The sequence below is a fragment of the Bubalus kerabau genome, chromosome 18, assembly GCF_029407905.1.
Source record: "Bubalus kerabau isolate K-KA32 ecotype Philippines breed swamp buffalo chromosome 18, PCC_UOA_SB_1v2, whole genome shotgun sequence".
Classification (NCBI taxonomy): Eukaryota; Metazoa; Chordata; class Mammalia; order Artiodactyla; family Bovidae; genus Bubalus; species Bubalus kerabau.
Window position 1 is genome coordinate 15,196,156 of NC_073641.1, and position 24,290 is coordinate 15,220,445.

General features: G+C 43.4%; 1 long non-coding RNA gene across 4 annotated transcripts in view; it reads right to left on the reverse strand.

Annotated features, from left to right (window-relative positions):
- Positions 1-18,134: 18,134 nt before the first annotated feature.
- Positions 18,135-24,290, reverse strand: part of LOC129633137 (uncharacterized) — a 62,125-nt gene continuing 55,969 nt past the window's right edge. For 2 of the 4 annotated variants that reach the window (XR_008704907.1, XR_008704908.1), the window contains exons 4-5: positions 21,848-21,929; positions 18,135-18,973 (exon numbers count right to left, since the gene is read on the reverse strand). This is a non-coding gene — a long non-coding RNA (uncharacterized LOC129633137). The other 2 variants (XR_008704910.1, XR_008704909.1) reach the window with 2 other exon arrangements.

Here is a 24,290-nt window from a genome sequence, read left to right on the forward strand (position 1 = left end):
TTCTTGGCCAGCTTTGTGGAAGCAGCCTGGCTAGAATTGCATTCTCCTGTTGCCCCTAACAATTCCACCGCAGGGAACAGCTTGGTGTGAGGGGGTGGGGGAGGAGGTGGAAAAGCAAGTGAGTGTTACAACTCTGCCTTATATCTGGACGACCTTGGGCAAGCCATTTAACCTCTCTGAGTTTCTGCTTCCTTTTCTGTGAAACAGAAATAAAAACACCCATCCTGCCTACCTTAACAGATGGTTGTGAGAATAAAGTGAGATGATAGATGTGAAAGTGCTCCAGAAATTGTAAAGCCTGATATAGCTCCAAAGTTTTATCATTAGACAGTGTGATCCATGTACCACTGATTCCATTCTTCATGACAAAGAGAGCCCTCAACATCAAATGCACAACTGAAGCGTCCCCTGGGGACACGCACAAGTTCTCCTTCCTACTGTCTGAATTACTGATGGGGATAGCTATTCCCAAGGCATAGAAAATTCTGCTGGCCTTGGTCCCCTGAGAGCTGTCACAGAAAATATGACAAGGAAGCCTAGAAAAAGATAAAGGGATTAAGGGGCATCAAAGGAAGGGGTTTTGTTTTAGCAAAGACCTTTTCTATAGAGTCTTTAAGGCAGAACTTACTCTTCACTCTCCACAGATGGTTTCCACCGCGGCCCTGTCGGAAGGCCACAGATGGACACCATGCTCTGTGAGAGCCTCACACTTCCTGAGCCGTCTAAATTATACGCAAGCAATCAAGCTTCCGGTTTTTTCACATTCTGCTAGAGCAGCCAAAACGCATCAGAGAACAAGTACTCTGTCGATGTCAAAACCAGAACCATGCGCATTTGGCCATAATATTTTAATAACAAATGAAACGTGAATCCACTTGCCACACGGAGGACGGGCTGGAGGAGTTAACTCCATCTGAAGAATAAGCTGGCTTACTGTCAAACAGGATGAAATTGTGTTCCTAGGAATGCATGTCATATTAAACGTAAAAGATGCAGAAAGAAATAATGATGTGGAAAATGTATACAGTACAAATAGAGTTTTAAAATATTAATAGAACGCGGGGAGCCACGGTTGGTAAATCCTCCAGCTTGACTGTTCTGAGAAGCTTGATATTTAGCGACACCTAGTGGTGTCCGATATGAAAGCCTTTATGGGTGTCCTTTTGAGGTAAAACAATGAATTCACCAAACTTGCCTACTGGCTGGCACATAGTTTGGGGGTTGGTTTTCCCCGTGGACCAGGACCTGAAGAATCACATGCGATGGCAGAATATGGTAACAAGAGTCACGGATAACAGACTGCCTTCAGGCCTGTTGTATTTTTCATTTTTACTTAAATTGGTGCTAACATAGCCTGCTTTCTTAAAACACAGTAGATGGCTTGCAGCAGCAAAAACACGGCATTTGCAGGCCAACAATCTAAGACACGTCACCTGGTACAGGCCGGATGTTAAAGAGACAGTGGCACCTAAGAATAACCTCATTCAAAGAATGAACAGCGTATTCCATTTTAAAATAATGACTTTTAAAAGATGCTTTGATCCCAAACTAGTAGCCTTTCCCCCTTTTATCCAAGGACTTACTGTGCTTTTATATCATCCAAACCTGGCTGGCATAAACTCTGTCTTAGAGGTCTTCCTGGACAGTGAAGTAGCACGACAATGTGCCTTCGAAAACTCCAAGTGTCCACATGGCCACACCCTTCAGTTTCTCAGTCACTCTTTCTGAGGAGGCTTTTATTATTGAATAGTCAGTAAAGATCTCTGAGTAAACCGATAGTGAAAGGAACAAGGGTCATGGAGTAGACAGAGAATAACACTCAGATGGGACTTGCTTCAGGTGCAAGAAAATAGCAATTGCTTACTTCCTATCTTTACCTCCATTTGAAAATTCTCCTGGAATTTTGCCTAAGTATTCATTCTTTTATTCACTCAACAAATAATTCAAGACCAAGATGAGTAAAGTAGAGAAATGAGACCTTTGTGAGACTTTGTCTTAGTCATTGAAATTATTGGATGAGGTGTCTTTTGATCCCAAATTAAAAATATAATTTGAGCTTGAATAAGTGGATAACGCTTCAGTCCCTTCCTTGTATCACACCCAATTCGATGTGGACACCTCAGAAGATGCCTTGTCCTAAATGTCATCCAGGTTGATTCAGGTTCTCAAGAGAGTCCCCTGGTGTTCAGAAGCAGTATCTGCATCAAGTGGAGCTCCCAGCTGCTAGATGCAGACTACAGCCAAGCTCTAAGACCTGGAAGATTCTGTACCAGGAGTATGGGTGGAAGGGAAGAAGAGAAATTGTAGCAGGAGGCACACTCAGATCGGGGCCAGTCTCCAGCACACTCACCATCAGGGCCAGCAGCCTCACCAGAACACACAGATAGATAGATTACTACCCACAGAGCTCAGGAGGACAAACGAAATTATGCCTTTACCTGTCAGTGAGCATCTTCCTCCCAACCTTGGCTCCATAGCTCTTATAGCTATTAGGAAAAGCAGCCTAAGCAATGGCCAGCTACTCGTATGAAATATTTACATGCCTTGCTCCATGAGTCCATTCATGTATAGGCTTGAATGCTTCCTTCTCAAAATGACCTTTCTTGACTATCTATCTAAATACACCACCCTGATCTGCTTATTGCCGGAGCCCTCTCCTACTCATTCCTGGCTGCCACTGGAACTGCCACCCCCTCTCCTCCCATCCCCCCCACATCTAAGCCATCATCAGGACCTGATGATTCTTCCTCTGAATCTCCCACTGGGGTGTCCTCTCTGCTATGGACCCTCCATCCAGTCCTCAGTTCAGGCTCTCATTGCCTTTTATCTCCCACTTGGCTACTGAAAGAACCTCCCTTTTATGGCTAAGTACTATTTCATTTTATAAAGGAATCACCTTTATCCACCCCTCTATCAATGGACATTTAGGTTGCTTTTACGTCCTGACTATTGTAAACAGTGCTGCCGTGGACATACACGTATCTTTCTGAATTGTGGTTTTCGCAGCGTATATGGACAGAGGAGCCTGGCAGGCTACAGTCCATGGAGTCACCAAGTGCTGGACGTAACTTAGCAACTAAACAACAACAAATACCCTGTAGTGGGATTGCTGGGTCATACGGTGGTTTAAGGAACCTCCATACTGGTCTCCATAGTGACGCATCAATTTATATTCCTACCAGCAGCGTAGTTGTTGTTGTGACTGAACAACAAGATGGGTGAGATGGGAGTGGGGTGGGAGAGAGGTCCAAGACGGAAGGGACGTACGTATACACAGAGCTGGTTCACTTTGTTCTACAGCAGAAACCAACACAGCACTCTAAGGCAAGTATACTCCAATGTTTACAAATTAAATAAACGAACGAACCTCCCTACCCTCAAGGTCCCCTCCTCCAGTTTGCCCTCCATACCAAGTCAGAAGAGACTTTCTACTCCTACCCCCATGGCCCTCCTACCTACTTAACTTTCTAAGTCCTGACATGTATAGGAAGACATTCAAATTTCCCTAGGACCTGAATCCTTGGCCCTCATCCCTCGCCATCCCCCAAACGCACACCGTTTCATGCACACACAGGTAGTGGAACGTTCCACCACCTTCCATGGCTCTGTGCCATTTCACATGCTGCTCCTTCTACTAGGATGCCCCATCTTCCCAGATAGCTACTCTCCTCCTCAGCCTCCTTCCCTATAGATTTATTTAGTTGTTCCCTCCTTTGAGTCATCATAGTACTTTGCTTTATCTCTTCAATAACTTTCTCGTATGATTCTCACAATAGTTTTGTTCACCTGTATGTCTCCTCCAATAGACTGTGAGACCCTCAAGAGATAAGGCACTATTTGTATTATTCTTTGTATCTCCAGCATTTAGCATAGTGCCTGACACAGATTTAATAGTCAAAAAGTGTTGGTTGAATGAATTAAAAATTGTAAGGCATCAATTAAATCAACAACATCGAGAGATTTTTTTTTTCAGCACCAGAGCATCTAATAACTGTCTCTCCTCTTTGCTACCCCAGAGTCTTCACTATTTGCTGAAGTCCATGGGCTCAGAAAGAGTCGGACATGACCTAGTGGCTGAACAACAACAACAAGTCTTCACTATTCAAGTGTCTCTTCCCTATTTGCCTTTCTCCCTAAAAGAATTCTGATCTCCTTCAAGGAAATACTTTCTCCTCCAGGTAGCCCATAAGGGAAATTTGATCTCATTCCCAGCTTCACAATATTCCAAAGGTAATCTCATTTCCATCCTTTTCCGGTGATTGGTTCCACAAGGGCATATCACTGAATTCAGTCCTGGGAAACATAAGAAAATATCTGAAGAAGAAGCCTACCCACAGAGGCCAGCAAAGCCAAGAGCATCTCGGGAAATGGGGCAAGAGCCCCTAGATTAAGCCAGCACTGAAGCTTGATCTATTTCTGGACTTCCAGTCATGTAGTCCAATAAACATAAATATCCATTTGACCACAGTGTGATAGAAAGGATTCTCCAGAGAAATAGAACCCATTGGAGATGTGTGAGTATTTAGATATACTGATTTATAGATAGATAAATATGTAGGTAGATAGGTGGATAGATTAGTTTTAAGGAATTGGCTCACACAATTATGGAGATTCAAGTCCAAAATCTGTAGGGTAGATCAGCAGGCTGGAGACCAAGGGAAGAGTTGATGTTGCAGCTCAGATCCAAAGGCAGCTGGAGTACAATTCTTTCTTCCTCTGGGAACAGTGCATGTGTACATGCTCAGTGGTGTCCAGATTTTTGCGACCTCATGTACTGTCCATCTAGTCAAGGCTATGGTTTTTCCAGTAGTCACGTATGGATGTGACAGTTGGTCTATAAAGAAAGCTGAGCACCAAATAATTGATGCTTTTTAGCTGTGGAGAAGATTCTTGAGAGTCCCTTGGACTGCAAGGAGATCCAACCAGTGCATCCTAAAGGAGATCAGTCCTGGGTGTTTATGGGAGGGACTGATGTTGAAGCTGAAACTCCAATACTTTGGCCACCTGATGCAAAGAGCTGACTCATTTGAAAAGACTCTGATGCTGGGAAAGATTGAGGGCAGGAGAAGAAAGGGACAACAGAGGATGAGATGGTTGGATGGCATCACCGACTCAATGGACATGGGTTTGGGTGGACTCCGGGAGTTGGTGATGGACAGGGAGGCCTGGCGTGCTGTGGTTCATGGGGTCGCAAAGAGTTGGACACAACTGAGCGACTGAACTGAACTGAACATGTACTGTAGCCCACTGGGCTCCTCTGTCAATGGGATTCTCCAGGCAAGAATATTGGAGAGGGTTGCCAAGCCCTCCTCCAGGGGGTCTTCTCAACCCAGGGATTGAACCCGAGTCTCTTATGTCCCCTGCATTGGCAGGTGAGTTCTTTACCACTAGCACCACCTGGGAAGTCCCTGGGAACAGTAGTCTTTTCCTTAAGTTCTTTAACTGATAGGGTGAGGCCCACCCACATTATGGAGGGTAATCTGCTTTATTCAAAGTGTACTGATTTAAATGTCTGTCTTATCCAGGAAATACCTTCACAGCAACATCCACATATGTTTGACCAAATATCTGGGTACCAAGACCTAGACAAATTGACACATAAAATTAACCATCACACAGTCTCTGTCCTGTGTATTATATAAGTCTGCTGATGGCTTCCCTGTGGTTCAGATGGTAAAAAAATCTACTTGCAATGCAGGAGAAGTAGGTTCAATCCCTGTGTTGGGAAGATCCCCTGGAGAAGGTAATGGCTACCCACTCCAGTATTCCTGCCTGGAAAATTCCCTGGACAGGGGAGCCTGGCAGGCTACAGTCCACAAGGTCACAAAGAGTTGGACACAACCAAGCAACTCACACTGTCACTTGTCCTTTATTTATTTTCTCCAGTGTGCTATGTCTACATTGTTATTCAGCCACTCAGTCATGTCTGGCTCTTTGCAGGCCTGTGGACTGCGCATGCCAGGTTTTCCTGTTGTTCTCTATCTCCCAGAGTTTGCTCAGATTCATCTTCACTGAGTCAGTGATGCTAGCTAACCAACTCATCCTGTGCCACCCTCATATCTCACAAATTACCTCACAATGTGTCTGTAGGTCACAGTGTGTGAATTCTCACTTGGAGGAACCAGAAATGAGGTTGGAGTGGGAACTCCAGAGGGAGAGGGATCATGAGCCATTGACCATGGCTGGCGGCATGAATGCATTGGCTGAGCAGAGACTCTCCATAACTTCATACTGGAGATCAGCTTCTCACAACCCACAAAGTAATAATTACGAAGATCTGTCTCCATGGGACACTTGGACACCTGCACATATATTTTCAGCTCATTTTCATTTTATATTCTTTCCAAAGTGAGGAAGGAATAAAAACATAAATGTAGTAAGAGAAAATAAGGAGAGTCAAATCATGAAGGTTAATAACTTGCTTTCCTGATGCATTCGGAAATACCATTATCTTTAAAGCTTTTATTAATTTTTCATCTAGTTCAAAATTAGCCTCCACATTGAAGTCCTCCAAGCAGGAACACCTTAATTTAAATGGTCACCCTAGTAGTAGAACAGACACCTTACCCACTCCACCCCAGCCCCATGCTGGATCTGAAGCTTGCTCATTTCTCAAGCACTCTTTTGGCCAACATTACTCGAGCTTCATTTGGAGCCTGGCAGAATGCTAGAGCTGCCTAGAATATGGAGAGTTCAGAATAAGGGGCTTTCTAATTTCAAAATGCTTCCCATTTAATTTCAAAGCACTATCCACATACTTGTGATCGCTAATTTTCTGTGACTTGGTTAGGCCACAGTGTCCATCTATTTGGTCAACAATTTTGCTGGCTGTTTCTATGAGGGTATTTGAACGGGGAGGGATTTTAACATTTAAACAGGTAGACATTGAGTAAAGCAGACCGCCCTCCCTCATGTGGGTGGGCCTTATCTGTTCCGTTGAAGGCTTGAATAAAACAAAAAGACTGACCTCTTCCCAACAAGAAGGAATTCTGCCAGCAGACAGCCTTTGGACTTCATCAGCAACATGGCCTTTCCTCCTGGTCTCCAGCCCTCTGGCCCATGCTACAGATTCTGGGCTTGCCAGCCTTCTTAATTGTGGAATACAGACACACATCTTACTGGTTCTATTTCTATAGAGCATTACTACAACACTCAAGGTGATTCTTGAAGCATAAAATGTCACACGTCTCATTAAAAATAACAGGAGGCGCAGGAGAAGAGGCTGGCAGATAGAACGGAAGACGGTTTTCAGAAATCATGGATCAGAGCTCAGCCTCAGATAAGAGAGAGAATTGAAAGAGGCCAAGAAAAAGAGAAAAGGCATGGGGAAAAGAGAAGAAGCACTCAAAAAGAGTTAGCAACAACACTCAAAAAGAGAGCAACAGCTCTCTACCAGGCTCTGCCTGTTTCAGCCTCTTTGCTGCTCTCAACCACACCCTGTCCTGGTCTGTGGAGGAGAGAACAGAAGGACCTTGAGCCCCAACAGAACGTGCCCCCACTTGCTCCCTCACTTCCGGGCCTCTTTGGAATGCTCTCCACCCTCCTCAAGTCCTCCTGCTCAGACCCTTGCCCAACATCTTCAGTTCCTCCAGGTCTCAGCCTTCATGTCACAAACCCCCTAGTTTGTAACCACCTGCTTATTTCTGTCTCTGCTGGCTACGCATAGCGCCCAGCACCAGATAATGTTTGCTGAATGAATAAATGGGAAAGAACCAAGGGAGGAAGTAGCCCTGGGAGGGGAAGAAAAGGGGCACAGAGCACAAGCTGGGCGGTCCATCCCCTGGGCACTGCAGGTGAGCACACTTACAGAAGCAGCACGGTCACCCTCACCGCTTCCCACTGCCTCCAGGATGTGAGAATCTAGACACCTGCAGACAGGCACCAGCCCTGTGGCAAATTATACCAAAGCCAGGCCTCTGTGCTTTTGCTGAGTTGTGCTTACACTGAAGCCTGAAAATATCCTGGCCTCATCAGGCATGGATACACCCATGGGTCGTCAAGGCACCTGAGTGCCTGAGACAGCCGGCTCTGTCCTGGAGGGTGAGGGGGAGAGGGGCAAGCAAGCGAAACAAGCGGCTGCCCTTGCCCCTCACCCACAGGGGTCATTCATGCACGACTGCCTTGGAGCCTATCAACTCCTCCCCAGCCTTCGAACACAGACCTCTTCATTCACTATCCATGGTTTTGCATGTTTCTAGAGCAAAGAAGAGGTTATATAATTCCAAAATCCTTCACACCATAAACTAACAAGCATTGACTAGGTAGTACCTACAGAGTCTGCAGAAACACGGGGACCATACAGCACAAAAAAAATGATCCAGGGCCATCTCTCAGTGTGTATACTCCAGCAAGGGCCCATTTCCTGCTTTGATTTCCTTATGGTTCATCTGTCACCTAATTCTTCTGTCCACCCAGGCAGTAAATGGATTTTAGGCCTTTTAACCTAAAACCCTCTGCCACCTCATTAATTAGACCCAGAAACCAGATGCAGAGTGGGGCCTGATAAATATTTGCCACAAAGGGCGCCGGCTGCTGCCTGCATACCAGTGGATGATGCCAAGGCCCTGCCTGGTCTGCAGCAGGTGGGAACCTTGGCCTTCCTGCTGGGCTTCCCCGTGACTCCTCACCTTTCCAAGGTGAGAAAAGCTGAAGGCAGGGCTCACACTGAAGCATGGGCTTTCTGGAAATTATGGTTTGCTGCCCTTCTTGTTGGACAATGCCATGTCTGAACTGACTGCTTGGCACATGTTGGAGCAGACAAGGAAAAGAAGGTGGAGCCTTCCTCCTCTCACTGCTGCATGAACCTGACGGCTGCCCTGGGAGAGGGGGGGTGCGTTCAAGCCAATGTGGGGAGGCCTGCTGCACATCATCCTAACGATCAATATCTCAGGATTTCAGCTCACCTATTGATGAAATGGATCCTTTTCACTTAAAAAAAAAAAAGAAAAACCAGGCTTGACTTAGAGGCATGAATCATTTTCTTTACAAAAAGCTCAAAGAAGATGGGCATTAACTTTTCCTGAGTCATCACTATTAGCATCCGGGGTTGTAACAGACACTTTGGTGCATTTCTGCCTCCTTTAACTTTCACAGTAACTTTACAAGATAGACCATAGGTGTGAGGCAGAAAACGGGACTCAAGGTAGGTAACTAACTCATTCAAGGGCCCACAGGAGGGCAGCCTGGATATGCCCCAGGAAGCCCAATGGAGGACCAGTTTGGGACCTTAACATACAAACCCTCTAAAGCTGTGTGTATGTGTGTGTACACACATGTACACATAGACGTGTATATCATGTATATACATATACACATATCTACATATATAAACACATGGATACACATATCTACATGTATAAACACATGGATACACATATCTACATATATAAACACATACAGACTTATAGACAGTCAGCCCTCCATATCCTGGGGGATTCACATCCTCAAATTCAACCAACCTCAATGAAAAATATTCAGGGGAAGGAGAGGAAGTCCAGAAAATTCCAAAAACTAAACTTGAGGACAGCTATTTACATAATATTTTCATTGCATTTACAATTATATACATAGCATTTGGACAAATGTGGACAAAATATGGTACACTGGAGAAGGAATGGCAGACCACTTTAGTATTCTTGCCTTGAGAACCCCATGAACAGTATGAAAAGGCAAAATGATAGGATACTGAAAGAGGAACTCCCCAGGTCGGTACCCAATATGCTACTGGAGATCAGTGGAGAAATAACTCCAGAAAGAATGAAGGGATGGAGCCAAAGCAAAAACAACACCTAGCTGTGGATGTGACTGGTGATGGAAGCAAGGTCCAGTACTGTAAAAAGCAATATTGCATCAGATCAGATCAGATCAGTTGCTCAGTCGTGTCCGACTCTTTTTGACCCCATGAATCGCAGCACGCCAGGCCTCCCTGTCCATCACTAACTCCTGGAGTTCACTCAGACTCACTTCCATCGAGTCAGTGATGACATCCAGCCATCTCATCCTCTGTCGTCCCCTTCTCCTCTTGCCCCCAATCCCTCCCAGCATCAGAGTCTTTTCCAAGGAGTCAACTCTTCGCATGAGGTGGCCAAAGTACTGGAGTTTCAGCTTCAGCATCATTCCCTCCAAAGAAATCCCTGGGCTGATCTCCTTCAGAATGGATTGGTTGGATCTCCTTGCAGTCCAAGGGACTCTCAAGAGTCTTCTCCAACACCACAGTTCAAAAGCATCAATTCTTCGGCGCTCAGCCTTCTTCACAGTCCAACTCCCACATCCATACATGACCACAGGAAAAACCATAGCCTTGACTAGACAAACCTTTGTTGGCAAAGTAATGTCTCTGCTTTTCAATATGCTATCTAGGTTGGTCATAGCTTTCCTTCCAAGGAGTGTCTTTTAATTTCATGGCTGCAGTCACCATCTGTAGTGATTTTGGAGCCCAGAAAAATAAAGTCTGACACTGTTTACACTGTTTCCCCATCTATTTCCCATGAAGTGATGGGACCGGATGCCATGATCTTCGTTTTCTGAATGTTGAGCTTTAAGCCAACTTTTTCACTCTCCACTTTCACTTTCATCAAGAGGCTTTTGAGTTCCTCTTCACTTTCTGCCATAAGAGTGGTGTCATCTGCATATCTGAGGTCATTGATATTTCTCCCGGCAATCTTGATTCCAGCTTGTGTTTCTTCCAGTCCAGCGTTTCTCATGATGTACTCTGCATATAAGTTAAATAAACAGGGTGACAATATACAGCCTTGACGAACTCCTTTTCCTATTTGAAACCAGTCTGTTGTTCCATGTCCAGTTCTAATTGTTGCTTCCTGACCTGCATACAAATTTCTCAAGAGGCAGGTCAGGTGGTCTGGTATTCCCATCTCTTTCAGAATTTTCCACAGTTTATTGTGATCCACACAGTCAAAGGCTTTGGCATAGTCAATAAAGCAGAAATAGATGCTTTTCTGGAACTCTCTTGCTTTTTCCATGATCCAGCAGATGTTGGCAATTTGATCTCTGGTTCCTCTGCCTTTTCTAAAACCAGCTTGAACATCTGAAAGTTCACAGTTCACATATTGCTGAAGCCTGGCTTGGAATCCATATCACATGTATCTTTGTCCTGAGCCACCACTGACACCACCCTTACTTCAGACCATCTGAAGTTGCCAACAATTTCTGGATCATTAAAAAAACAAGAAAGTTCCAGAAGAACATCTATTTCTGCTTTATTGACTATGCCAAAGCCTTTGACTGTGTGGATCACAATAAACTGTGGAAAATTCTGAAGGAGATGGGAATACCAGACAACCTGACCTCCCTCTTGAGAAATCTGTATGCAGTTAGGAAGCAACAGTTAGAACTGGACATGGAACAACATACTGGTTCCAAATAGGAAAAGGAGTACGTCAAGGCTGTATACTGTCACTCTGTGCTTATTTAACTTATATGCAGAGTACCTCATGAGAAATGCTGGGCTGGAGGAAGCACAAGCTGGAATAAAGATTGCTGGAAGAAATATCAATAACCTCAGATATGCAGATGACACCACCCTTATGGCATAAAATGAAGAAGAACTAAAGAGCCTCTTGATGAAAGTGAAAGAGGAGACTGAAAAAGTTGGCTTGAAGTTCAACGTTCAGAAAACGAAGATCATGGCATCTGGTCCCATCATTTCATGGCAAATAGATGGGGAAACAGTGTAAACAGTTCTGACTTTATTTTGGGGGGGCTCCAAAATCACTGCAGATGGGGACTGTAGCCATGAAATTAAAAGACACTGACTCCTTGGAAGGAAAGTTATGACCAACCTAGAGAACTTGTTAAAAAGCAGAGACATTACTTTGCCAACAAACATCTGTTTAGTCAAAGCTATGGTTTTTCCAGTAGTCATGTATGGATGTGAGAGTTGGACTATAAAGAAAGCTGAACACCAAAGAATTGATGCTTTTGAACTGTGGTGTTGGAGAAGACTCTTGAGAGTCCCTTGGACTGCAAGGAGATCCAACCAGTCCATCCTAAAAGAGATCAGTCCTGAGTGTTCATTGGACTGATGTTGAAGCTGAAACTCCAATACTTTGGCCACCTGATGCAAAGAGCTGACTCATTTGAAAAGACCCTGATGCTGGGAAAGATTGAGGGCAGGAGGAGAAGGGGACGACAGAGAATGAGATGGTTGGATGGCATCACCAACCCAATGGACATGAGTTTGGGTGGACTCCGGGAGTTGGTGATGGACAGGGAGGCCTGGTGTGCTGTGGTCCATGGGGTCGCAAAGAATCAGACATGACTGAGCAACTGAACTGAACTGAACATAGCATTTACATTGTATTAGGTACTATAGTAATCCAGAGATAATTTGAAGTATACAGAAGGATTGCATAGGTTACATGCAAATACTACATCATTTTGTGTAAGGGACTTGAAGCATTCTTGCATTTTCATATCTGTAGGAAATCCTTGAACCAGTCCTCCATAGACAACAAGGAGCAACTATATACTTCTTTCTTTATGGTCAAATTAAGAGATTTATTATGTGTTCTAAACTTTGCAGTTGATCTTATAATGTAATTTTCTATCATTATGTAATATTTCCTTTGAAATTGTTTTGAGTTGGTCCTGCACAATCACAAAGGATCACCCAGTCTATTCTCCTCAATCTTTTTTCATATTACCCACATACAGAAAATGATAATAATTATATACCATGCTGAGATAATTTGGGGGAGATTTGAGCATATCTCTTTGAAACTTGGTGTAATAACATTACATTTTCTTTGTTTTTATATAATCATGATAAAAATAAAAGATAATAGGGAATATGTTGAATATTGAACTAGAATAAAACTTTCCCCAAATCTTATCATACTTTTTAATGAGAACCTTGAGCTTGCTTCCATGAAGATAACAAGCATAACTTTCTTATATCAGATTTTAAGGCTGAAATGGCTACACACAATTCCTGATCAACAGTTTTTACTGGTGACCCTTGAAATTTGTGAGAGTCACATCAATGTGAAATTTTGTACACATACATATAATAAAAATTGTAAAACCATTGAAAATAAATAACCATTGAAAATTTCACAACAGTGAAAATTATACTTTAAAAATCTAACCACTCTTCTTTCTTTTCAGTGTCAATATAATATTGAAATGCATTTAATGATGGGAACAGATTTTTGATCCAATGAACTTTACTACCTCAGACACTTCAAAATAATAACACTCTAAGTTGGAGGGTATGAATGTCACCCTCCAGAACCAATCACCTACAAAACAGACAAGGAAGCCTTCATCTGTGTGGGAGGCTGAATATATCTATGCTGTGATTCCTGGGACCTGTGAATATGCTACTTCACTAGCAAATGGTTAGCTAAAGACTCTTGAGATGGGAGGATGCTCCTGATTACCCATGTGGACTCAGTGTAATCCCAAAGGTTCTTATAAAAAAAAGTAGAAGGCAGTCGAGTCAGAGTCAGAGAAGATATGACAACAGAAACTGAGGGCAGAGTCAGAGAGATGTTTGAAGATGCCATGCTGTCGGCTTTGAAGATGGAGGGAGGGGCCACAAGTCAAGGAATGCAAGTGGCTTCAGAAAGTTAGAAAAGGTTAAGGAACAGAAAGATTCTCTCCTACTGCCTCCAGAAGGAATGCAATCCTGCCAACATCTTGATTTTTGGCCCAGTGAATCCTATCTCTGACATCTGACCTCAGGACTGTAAGATAATAAACCTGTGTCGCTTTAAGCCACTAAGTTTGTGGGAATATTAATGGAAAACTAACGTATTTAGACGGATGCAGAGTCAGGACCTAGAGCTTGGCCCACAAGGAACCCTAGTCAACCTCTGCACCTCCCCCACCTCCAATCACCTACTTTTGGGGCAGCAAACACACAGATTCTCCAACAGCTCCACAGGCCCATGTCCACAGGTGGCAGAGTGTAGTCTCCAGTTGGCTGCTGAAGTAGGTCTATGGGGAAAAGAGCCCCCTGACCTCACTCAGAACAGCAACCTAAGGCCATGCATGCTGGGTTTTGCTCAACACAGTTGTCTCCAAGGGGGCCACAGAGCAGCCTGAGTTCCACTTGAATTACCCTCCCGAGGCTGCTCAGGAGCTCCTGCCACTGCAGGCCCTGCCCCGCCACCTTACGGCTGAGAGTAACAAAGTCTTGGGCTTCCCAGGTAGCTCAGTGGTAAAGAATCCACCTGACCATGCAGGAGACGCAGGAGATGCAGGTTCGATCCCTGGGTCGGGAAGATCTCCTGGAGGAGGAAATGGCAACCCACTTCAGTTTTCTTGTTTGGAAAATCCCATGGACAGAGGAGCCTGGCGGGCTAAAGTCCATGAAGTCACAAAGAGTCAGACACAACTTAGCGACTGAGCACCAATGAAGTCTTATAGCAACACAGGTACCCACTGTGACATCTGAGTATACCAATGACTAACGATCAGGAATCACTGACTTCTGTGGCCTTTGTTACCAAGTTTGGTGCAGAACAATTCACCACCTGCCTTTGCACTATGAATCTTGCCCTCTACAGAACTACTCAGTAGATCAGTGTCGTATACTTCCACTATTAAGGGTACTGTTTATTTCAATGAGAGGAATGCGTTTATACTTCAGTTCTGTTAGGATCCCTGAGTTAAGTCGTATATTTCCCTTTTATTCCAGTGATATTTTGGTGCTAATTATAGACTGTTGCCTTGGCATGCCTTAATCTGGTTTTGATAAACCTCACTTCTCTCCTGCTAGTGTGTGTGTGTGCACGCATGCACACACACACTTGTGCATGCACACCCATGCGCACATGTTTTCTTTTGGAGTGGCATAGCCAATGAAGACATTCTGACGTTTCCAAAGTTACCTGTGTGTGTGCTCAGTCACTTCAGTCGTGTCCAACACTTTGTGACCCCATGGACTTTAGCTCACCAGGCTTCTCTGTCCATGGGATTTTCCAAGCAAGAATACTGGAGAGGGTTGCCATTTCCTCCTCCAGGGGATCTTCCCGACCCAGCAATCAAATCCGAGTCTCTTGTGTCTCCTGCATTGGCAGGTGGATTCTTTACCACTAAACCACTTGGGAAACCCCCAAAGCTACCCCACCCCTCACTATTCCCAGCGCTAACCCTCAGTCAGCCCACACTGACACAGCTGTGCCAGTCATGCATATATATATATAGATTCTTCAGGGCTCCAAGTTGGCTGGTTAGTGCCTGTGCTGCCAGTTAAGTCATTTTAGTTGCACCTTATTGCACCACTTGCCTGAGTATTAGCCGTATGACAACCCTGGGGAACCAGCCTTTCAAGGGTTCTGACATGAGCAGTGACCCAAGAAACTTTGTTGTAGATTTGAATATATGTCCAAGAATAGAATAGATATACCAAGTCATATGTTCATAATTATTCCCTTCAAGAGGTTTAAAAACCATTATACCTGTTTCTCCTTCTGAGAATTAGCCATTTCTATACCCCAAAGTCAATCCTTTGTGGTCCTTTTCAAATTTGTCAAAGTCAATCCCCTGCAAGCTACAGAGTGGCTGCTTTTTATGCATTTTTCTTTCTCAAAAGATAAGGAAGGAAACAGGAAAGCCTGTAGAACAAGAGCTTGTGGCCCCATCTCTCTCTTTTCTCAGCTGCGTCATCCTCCTCATAGCACTTCTGCCTGAAGATTTCCAAAGCTCTTTTGAACAATTCGTGTAGGGCTCAGAGGTTGAAATCCCTCCTCACCTGTGGCCAGCATGACAAACCCACCGCTGACAAGGGTGAACGCCAGCACAGCCATGCCCGCCCTGCTCTCCTTCGGTGCTCAAGTCAGGCTAGTCCTCACACTCTGAGTCTGGAGAACAGCAAACAACTTCACACTTCCTTGCAACACTAGCTGGAATGATGCCAAACGTAAGATCCCTGAGTGCTCCAAAGTGGCTTCTATTTTAGAAATAGAAATTTAGACCCAAGAGTCCCTTTTATCACCTGACAGTAAGGGAACAACTCAGGAGAAGAACACTGAATAGAGAGCAAAGGAACAAATCTCCCTTCATCTTGTACAGCTGGTGGGTGCAACGCCTTGAGTCCAGTCCTAAAACTTTCTGTCTCCTTGTGGTACAAGTGCCCCTCCTCACCATCCCACCCTACCATGGACATGCCACCGCCCATGGAAATAGACAGGCACTCCACCAAGAAGAAGAGGGCTATTTTGTGCCTGAAAGTTGAGTAACAGACTTTAATGGACTTTCTTGAGAAGGAAGACACCATTAGGAGCTTAACACCTTCCTAAGAAAGTCATGTAGGCAGGTTCCTAGAACTTCCACACCAGGTGCCTATGTTAACCTACCTTGCCAGAGCCTGCTTCCTAACTTTTGAAAAAACAAGACGCCTAAAAGTGAAAACATTTTCAATCTGCAGGCTTCCCCTTCCTCTCATAGAAAGAGAGGACAAAGGAAACACAGCAAATACCGCAGCAACAGGAAGGTGATGAGTGCCTACCACAAGGAAAGGTAAAAATCCCAGTCTGACAGAGAAGAACTGATGAAAAGGTACATGGAATTGGCTTGAGGTCTCATTACAAGTGGACTGAATGCATACAGATGACAAATGACAAATATGCACCATTTTAGGGAAAAACTCATCCAATAAATATTTTATTATGAGCCTAAGTATATCACATTAGGATGGTTTCTGCCATTAGGATGATATCATCTGCATATCCAAGGTTGTTGATATTTCTCCCAGAAATCTTGATTCCAGCTTGTGATTCATCCAACCCAGAGTTTTGAATGATGTACTTTTCATATAAGTCAGAAAAGCTGGGAGACTATATACAGCCTTGATGTACTCCTTTCCCAATTTGGAACCAGTCCATTGTTCGATATCCAGTTCTAACTGTTGCTTCTTGACCTATACACAGGTTTCTCAGGAGGCAAGTAAGGTGGTTGGGTATTCCCATTTCTTTAAGAATTTTCCACAGTTTGTGTGATCCACACAGTCAAAGACTTTAGTGTAGTCAATGGAGCAGAAGCAGATGTTTTCCTGGCATTCCCTTGCTTTTTCTATGATCCAACAGATGTTGACAAATTGATCTCTGGTTCCTCTGCCTTTTATAAATCCAGCTTGTACATCTGGAACTAGGACTAGGCTGGTGGTAATAGCTGATCAATGGTTTGAAGAGAAAGGCAGCTTACCTAGGCAGTTTATCTAAGCAAGTCACAGGCTAAGTCCCATAGAAATCCAACTTATTGTTTTATAGACATATTGCACTTATTTTTCACTGAAAATAAAATTTTATTACAAATGAAGTGTTGATACTATTTTCCAATTTATAGGCTCTGATATGCAACTTTGAAACACAATTCAAAATAAATACAAACACCTATTTTAAATAGATATAAACACTGTTTGTATTTAAAATAAATGATAGAATTGTCCATCATGGCAAGAAGGAGTATTTTATCACTGATATTGTTTAGGATATTGGTGTAAATGCTATAAAAACCAGACTGGCTTTTAGCCAATTTTACTATTGATCTCAAGGCTATGGTTTTTCCAGTAGTCATGTATGGATGTGAGAGTTGGACTATAAAGAAAGCTGAGTGCCGAAGAATTGATGCTTTTGAACTGTGGTGTTGGAGAAGACTCTTGGACTGCAAGGAGATCCAACCAGTCCATCTTAAAGGAGATCAGTCTTGGGTGTTCATCTGAAGGACTGATGCTGAAGCCAAAGCTCCAATACTTTGGCCACCTGATGAGAAGAGCTGATTCATTTGAAAAGACCCTGATGCTGGGAAAGATTGAGGGCAGGAGAAGGGGATGACAGAGGATGAGATGGTTGGATGGCATCACCAACACAATGGACATGGGTTTAGGTGGACTCCGGGAGTTGGTGATGGACAGCGAGACCTGGCGTGCTGCGGTTCATGGGGTCGCAAAGAGTTGGAGACGACTGAGCGACTGAACTGAACATTGATCTCAAACCTCTCTTTTGCTTGTCTCTGGAGCAGACAGTTTCCCTCCCTTGGGGTGTCACAGTCTTAGTAACTGCCTCAAGTCCTTTTCAGAATGAAGCAAGGATGAATACTAATATACCTAGGAAATAAATATACCTAGGAGATATATTCAGAGAAGGCAATGGCACCCCACTCCATACTCTTGCCTGGAAAATCCCATGGACGGAGGAGCCTGGTAGGCTGCAGTCCATGGGGTCGCTAAGAGTCGGGCATGACTGAGTGACTTCCCTTTCACTTTTCACTTTCATGCATTGGAGAAGGAAATGGCAACCCACTCCAGTGTTCTTGCCTGGAGAATCCCAGGGATGGGGGAGCCTGGTGGGCTGCCATCTATGGGGTCGCACAGAGTCGGACACGACTGAAGCGACTTAGCAGCAGCAGCAGGAGATATATTTAGAAATTTCAGAATACCATTGCCTTTAGAAAATCCCATTAAAACCATTCAAATAAATCTACAACTGTTACCAATCACTGCTTGATCATCTTTACATTTCTTATTTTGCTTTAGGAAGATGTCATTCACTCGCCTCTAACTCAAGATCAAACAGCCAACCTTTCTTCGAAATCTGGCTGAGCCCCCCGCAGCCTTTCCAATGCAGCTTCAACTGAACTTACTTCACACTTTGGGAGATTGCCCCATCCCAACCCCCAACAGATTCTGTGAGTATAAACCCCTGTGTAATAGGTGTTAGCCCAAACAAAGACAGTAAGAACCTCTTACTAAACTTTAGGCCCTTATCAAAGGCCGCAAATTCAAATGTACAGGGCCAGGCAAGTAATACAAATAAGTAAAACAATCAGGGACTGGTGGGACCATGTAAACTGGAGACCTGGAGAAGGTATGCAATTCAAAACAGTTCTGCAACAGGCCAGATCACAGGCACATCGTGGGGGCGGCGACTGTGTTTTGGAGTTTCTTTTTGGAAACTTTATTTACTGTTAAGATTTATTTTAGATAATTTTAATAATATTTCCATGGAGGCTGAAAAAAAAACATACATAGATATAGATTAGATATAGATATCAGAGTAACCTTTATTACTGATGTTGTTCAGATTCTCTTTCTGCTTCAGACATTATTTGCTTTGTATATTTTGAAACAATGTTATTTGGTTCATAAGAGTTTATGAAGATTATAAAGTTTTGAAAATTATTTATTTTATCAACATAAAAGTCCCATAATCTTATTTAGTTCAGTTCAGTTCAGTTCAGTCGCTCATCCGTGTCCGACTCTTTGCAACCCCATGAATTACAGCATGCCAGGCCTCCCTGTCCATCACCAACTCCCGGAGTTCACACACACTCACGTCCATCGAGTCAGTGATGCCATCCAGCCATCTCATCCTCTGTCGTCCCCTTCTCCTCCTGCCCCCAATGCCTCCCAGCATCAGAGTCTTTTCCAATGAGTCAACTCTTCGCATGAGGTGGCCAAAGTACTGGAGTTTCAGCTTTAGCATCATTCCTTCCAAAGAAATCCCAGGGCTGATCTCCTTCAGAATGGACTGGTTGGATCTCCTTGCTCCTTATTCTACCTTTTCATATTTACATTATACCTTTTTATTCATTTTCTAATATACCGACACCTTTTAAGCATTTGCTTCACTGTTTTAGGTCAACTCCTTTTCAACAATATAAAACTGGATTCTGTTTTTTGACTCCATACAAGACTCTACTCCTTTTAATAAGGATGATATTTTGTCCCTTTTTATATTTATTGCAACTGATCTGGTTGTTTGTAGTTTTATCACAGCAGTCTATGCGTTCTTGATGCTAATTTAGTTTTATGTTTTTTACTATGTGGATTCTTTTTGTTTTATGTTCGTTTAGGTGATTTTGATTTATTTTCTTTAGGGTTCTGGAAATTCATTTGCTTTTTATTATGCTAAATAATACTTCTATATATAGTAATTTAGCTTATATTTCCCTGTCAGAACCAAGAGAATATTATAGTTTTTAGTTGCGCCATTTGACATAAGAAATTAAACACATTCCTTCCTCTCTTCTGTTCACTCTCAGGGTTTTTGTTCATAAAATTCAGATTACTATTAATTTCATATTACATATTCTCTTTAAGGAGGATCATGGGACATTTGCACTCAGCTTTTTTCGCATCAGTTCTGCTTTTACTGGCTTCAATGTAGTAATTGTTAATTCCACAATTGTGTTCTTGCTGTGAGCAATCCTCTCTCAATTCATTTAACTTCCTTTTTATCTTAACCAACTGCCTTTTCAGTTCAGCTCTTTTTTACTTCTGGCTTTCTCTCCTGATAGAGGTCATGTCTTCTTGAATGTCAAAAAGTCTTGTGAAATTTTCTCATGGGTTCTGTGGGAGAAGATATTTAAAGGTATGTTTTTCCCTCTGAGTTGCCTAGATCCTGTCCTTCCCTTTACTCTGCACAATCTTTTCACATGCCCCATGTTATTGTTCTCTCGAAGCATCCAGCTTCCTCAGAGTTTTGCATCCTCAGAGTTTGTCAACAAAGAGTGTGATATGCAATCTCCCAGGGTAATTCATTCCCAGTTTTGTGTGGGTTTTCATAATGATCTTTGATTTGCTGCAGAGGTATCTACTTCCTATCTCTTTTTTCGTTTTCTCTCCTGCTGAACCAATGGAATACATGAGAGGCTGGAACTCCTAGCATGTGCTGCTTCTAAACTAGTGCTTTATTCATGAAACTACATCTCCCAAAATATGTAGTGCTATTGTACACAGGTGTGCGCATGCACACACACACACACACACACACACACACACACACACCCCTCATGCCCAGTTGACTTCTGAGATTTTAAGTTTCTTCCCAGATGGAGAAAATTGGAAAAAGAATACACTCTTCTGGCCTCAAGGGGGGGACCCCAGAAGTGCAACTGATCATTTTCAAATTATATGGGACCTAAGTTCTTGTATTACAAGGAAAAGTGGTGGAGGGATATGCCATATCTCTGGACTTTTTTCAGGCAGTCTGATTTGAAAACAAATCTGAAGCTTGACTAGTTCTCCTAGTCCAACTCCATCTGCTTCATAATTATTGTCAGTCCATCCCAGATTGTCATTGGGATGGTGATATGAATGATCATCTCATACTGGATCTTTGTGGATATTTTAGTAAGAAATAAACCAGAATTCTCTCTAACTATTTATACACCTCCCCCCAGCTTCTGCTCCTGAAAGGCCGGCGGGCTGTCTTCCTTTCAACATCAAGAGCCAAGGCTTTTCACACACACACTCATACAAGCACGCACGTACACGCATACAAACACCCACATCATGGCTGCCAAACTGTTTAAGATTCCCTTCCATCTAATTTTGATGTCAATGATGCAAAAAATCTCTGGAAATCAATCAAAGACGCTCCTGCCAAAAAAAGAAACAAGCAAACTCTGGAAATCACTAAAGCAGTATCTGCCATCCGGTGCTTAAATTTACTCTTATATCAGTTAATTGATAAAAGAAAAGAGGATGATTCAATGTCTATTTTGCCTCCATCCTTTGCATAAAAGAAATCACCTTCATGTTGGAAAGGACAGGAAAGCGTGATTACCAACCTGAATTTTAAAAGATACAAACACTTAAGACAGTGCCTGCAACATAATAAATACTCAACACATGTTAAAATTTCCCCTTTTTTGAAATAGAAATTGAAAAAGGTGCTGGATGACTGAAATGGGAAAATCACCAATTTTCAAAAAAGGGAATAAGATGTAGTCTGAAAAAGAACACTTCAATGGATGTGACATCAATTCCTGGTCAAATTCAGGAACCAAATATTTAGAGATGGATTGTGAGTGGTTTGGAAAGGAAGATGAAATTATTGAAAATAATGAGTTCCAAATGATTAAGTCTGGCTACACTTACCTGATTTCCTTTGTTTTAGTCACTGAATGGTTTTTGTTATAGGAATACACTTGATGGAAAATATCCATATTTTGGTAAAACACTGGAAAAATAGAAGAGAAAAAAAACTTACTCCTATATCACAGCCGCCGTCCTTACGTTTGGAAGTTCACAGGGTGATGCCTAATTTAGAGTTCAGTCTACAGGGCAAGGAAATACAGCAGCTGAAGCTTGCCTTCCATGTACTATTCTGCTCCCTCTGTCTGAACAGGATATGGATGTTGGCAGATGGTCTTTCCCACAGGCCAAGTCATGGTCTTGGTATTAAAAACTGGTAGACTGCCATCAAATGCTGTGTGCTCCAGAACACGACATCATATGGTTGCCACCACAGCCAGATGCTTAGTGGTACTAAAATGCAGACGGTTGAAAGAGATGCCTCTGCTCGCTGCTGAGGGCTTCATCTTGCCAAAAATCACTGCTTGCCCTAGAAAGCCCAGAGGAATATGGCAAAGCCAGGGCAGGGACTAAGCACCTGACCTACTGATAGCAGAGGGAAGGGGTGAGCTGAGACGCCATCGGAGTCACACTCACCTGAGCCATCAGCTGTGGAGATCCAAATTACCCTGAGGTCCATGTGGGCTCAATGTGGGGAGGGGGAAAGCAACAGGAAAAATCTAATTAAAAGCCCCAGAGCCAACCTAACCTCGACATCCTCCCAGGAACCACTGAAGGTCTCATGAGCCCTTCTCTCTGGGGTGTGGGTTCCATGGCCCAGACTCAGGAGCAGCCCACCCTCTGCAGCTCTTCTCTGGTTCCTCAGGCCCCTGCCTCCTCAAGCAGCAGCAGTAACACGCCCTGGCCTGGTGGTTTGTCCGGCCTCTGTCACAGACGGTTAATTCTGTCATCCTTCCTTCCCTCCTTCCTTCCTTCTTTTCCTTTATTTTATTCAATTTTGGGGGTGGGGAAGGGAAACAGATGTCCAGCCATTTGGCCAACTGAACAATCTAAGTTGTGGCATATCTTTAAGTACTGCTAATAAAAAAGAATCCAAAGAATTACAGCCTCCTTTATGACAGGTATGATTAAACTGCCTGGGCATGATTTGTCTCTATTATATAACAGCATGAGGAAAAAAAAAAAAAAAGATTAAACCATCCTCATTATTACTTTTGGGTGAAAAAAAAAAAAACACAAAACCTTTCCTTGCATACTGAAGACTATACCTCTGCTCAGAAAAAATTTTTCAATCCATTCATTGTTATGAACAATCAAGGAGCTGGCCACAAACAGAGCATTTACGAAAGAGTTAATAATTGTGTCTGAAAAGATGATCACTTACCCTAATGGGGACTAGAAATCTCTACCACTTGTCAAAACAGCTAAAGTGAAACATGGAACAGAGATGAAAGATTCTTCTGAGGACAGGCAGCCCGCAGCAGGGCCCATGGGTTAGGAGTCAGTGCTGAGTGTCACACGGGAAGGGATATGAACAGGGCTGTGGAAACACTGTCTTGTTCCAGCTTAGTGTATGTAGCAGGTTGATGCCTGCAGGCTTTATGAAAGAGCGCTCTAGGGCATGGTGGCCCTTGCAATGGAGTCCAGCATGCTATGGCTTACACTCAGTTCTTGGGGGTCTTGAAATTCTCCCTACCAGTATGCTTTCTTCAATCAGGAAGAAGGCAGTAGCAGAGCTGATACTCAAGAAGTTTCAAATACTCTGGGTTCTCCAAGGAAGGTTGCCCCCCTCATCTGTTACAAGTGAAGGAGGAGGCATGACTTGCTCATTTGGAAGTTCTTTCGGTTCTTTCCCTACCTTCAGTTCAGTTCAATCGCTCAGTCATGTCCGACTCTTTGCGACCCCATGAATCGCAGCACGCCAGGCCTCCCTGTCCATCACCAACTCCTGGAGTTCACCCAGACTCACGTCCATCGAGTCTGTGATGTTATCCAACCATCTCATCCTCTGTCGTCCCCTTCTCCTCCTGCCCCCAATCCCTCCCAGCATCAGAGTCTTTTCCAATGAGTCAACTCTTCCCATGAGGTGGCCAAAGTATTGGAGTTTCAGCTTTAGCATCAATCCTTCCAAAGAACACCCAGAACTGATCTCCTTCAGAATGGACTGGTTGGATCTCCTTGTAGTCCAAGGGACTCTCAAGAGTCTTATCCAACACCACAATTCAAAAGCATCAATTCTTCGGCGCTCAGCTTTCCTCACAGTCCAACTCTCACATTCATACATGACTACTGGAAAAACCATAGCCTTGACTAGACGGACCTTTGTTGGCAAAGTAATGTCTCTGCTTTTTAATGTGCTGTCTAGGATGGTCATAACTTTCCTTCCAAGGAGTAAGCGTCTTTTAATTTCATAGCTGCAATCACCATCTGCAGTGATTTTGGAGCCCTAAAAAACAAAGTCTGATACTGTTTCCACTGTTTCCCCATCTATTTCCCATGAAGTGAT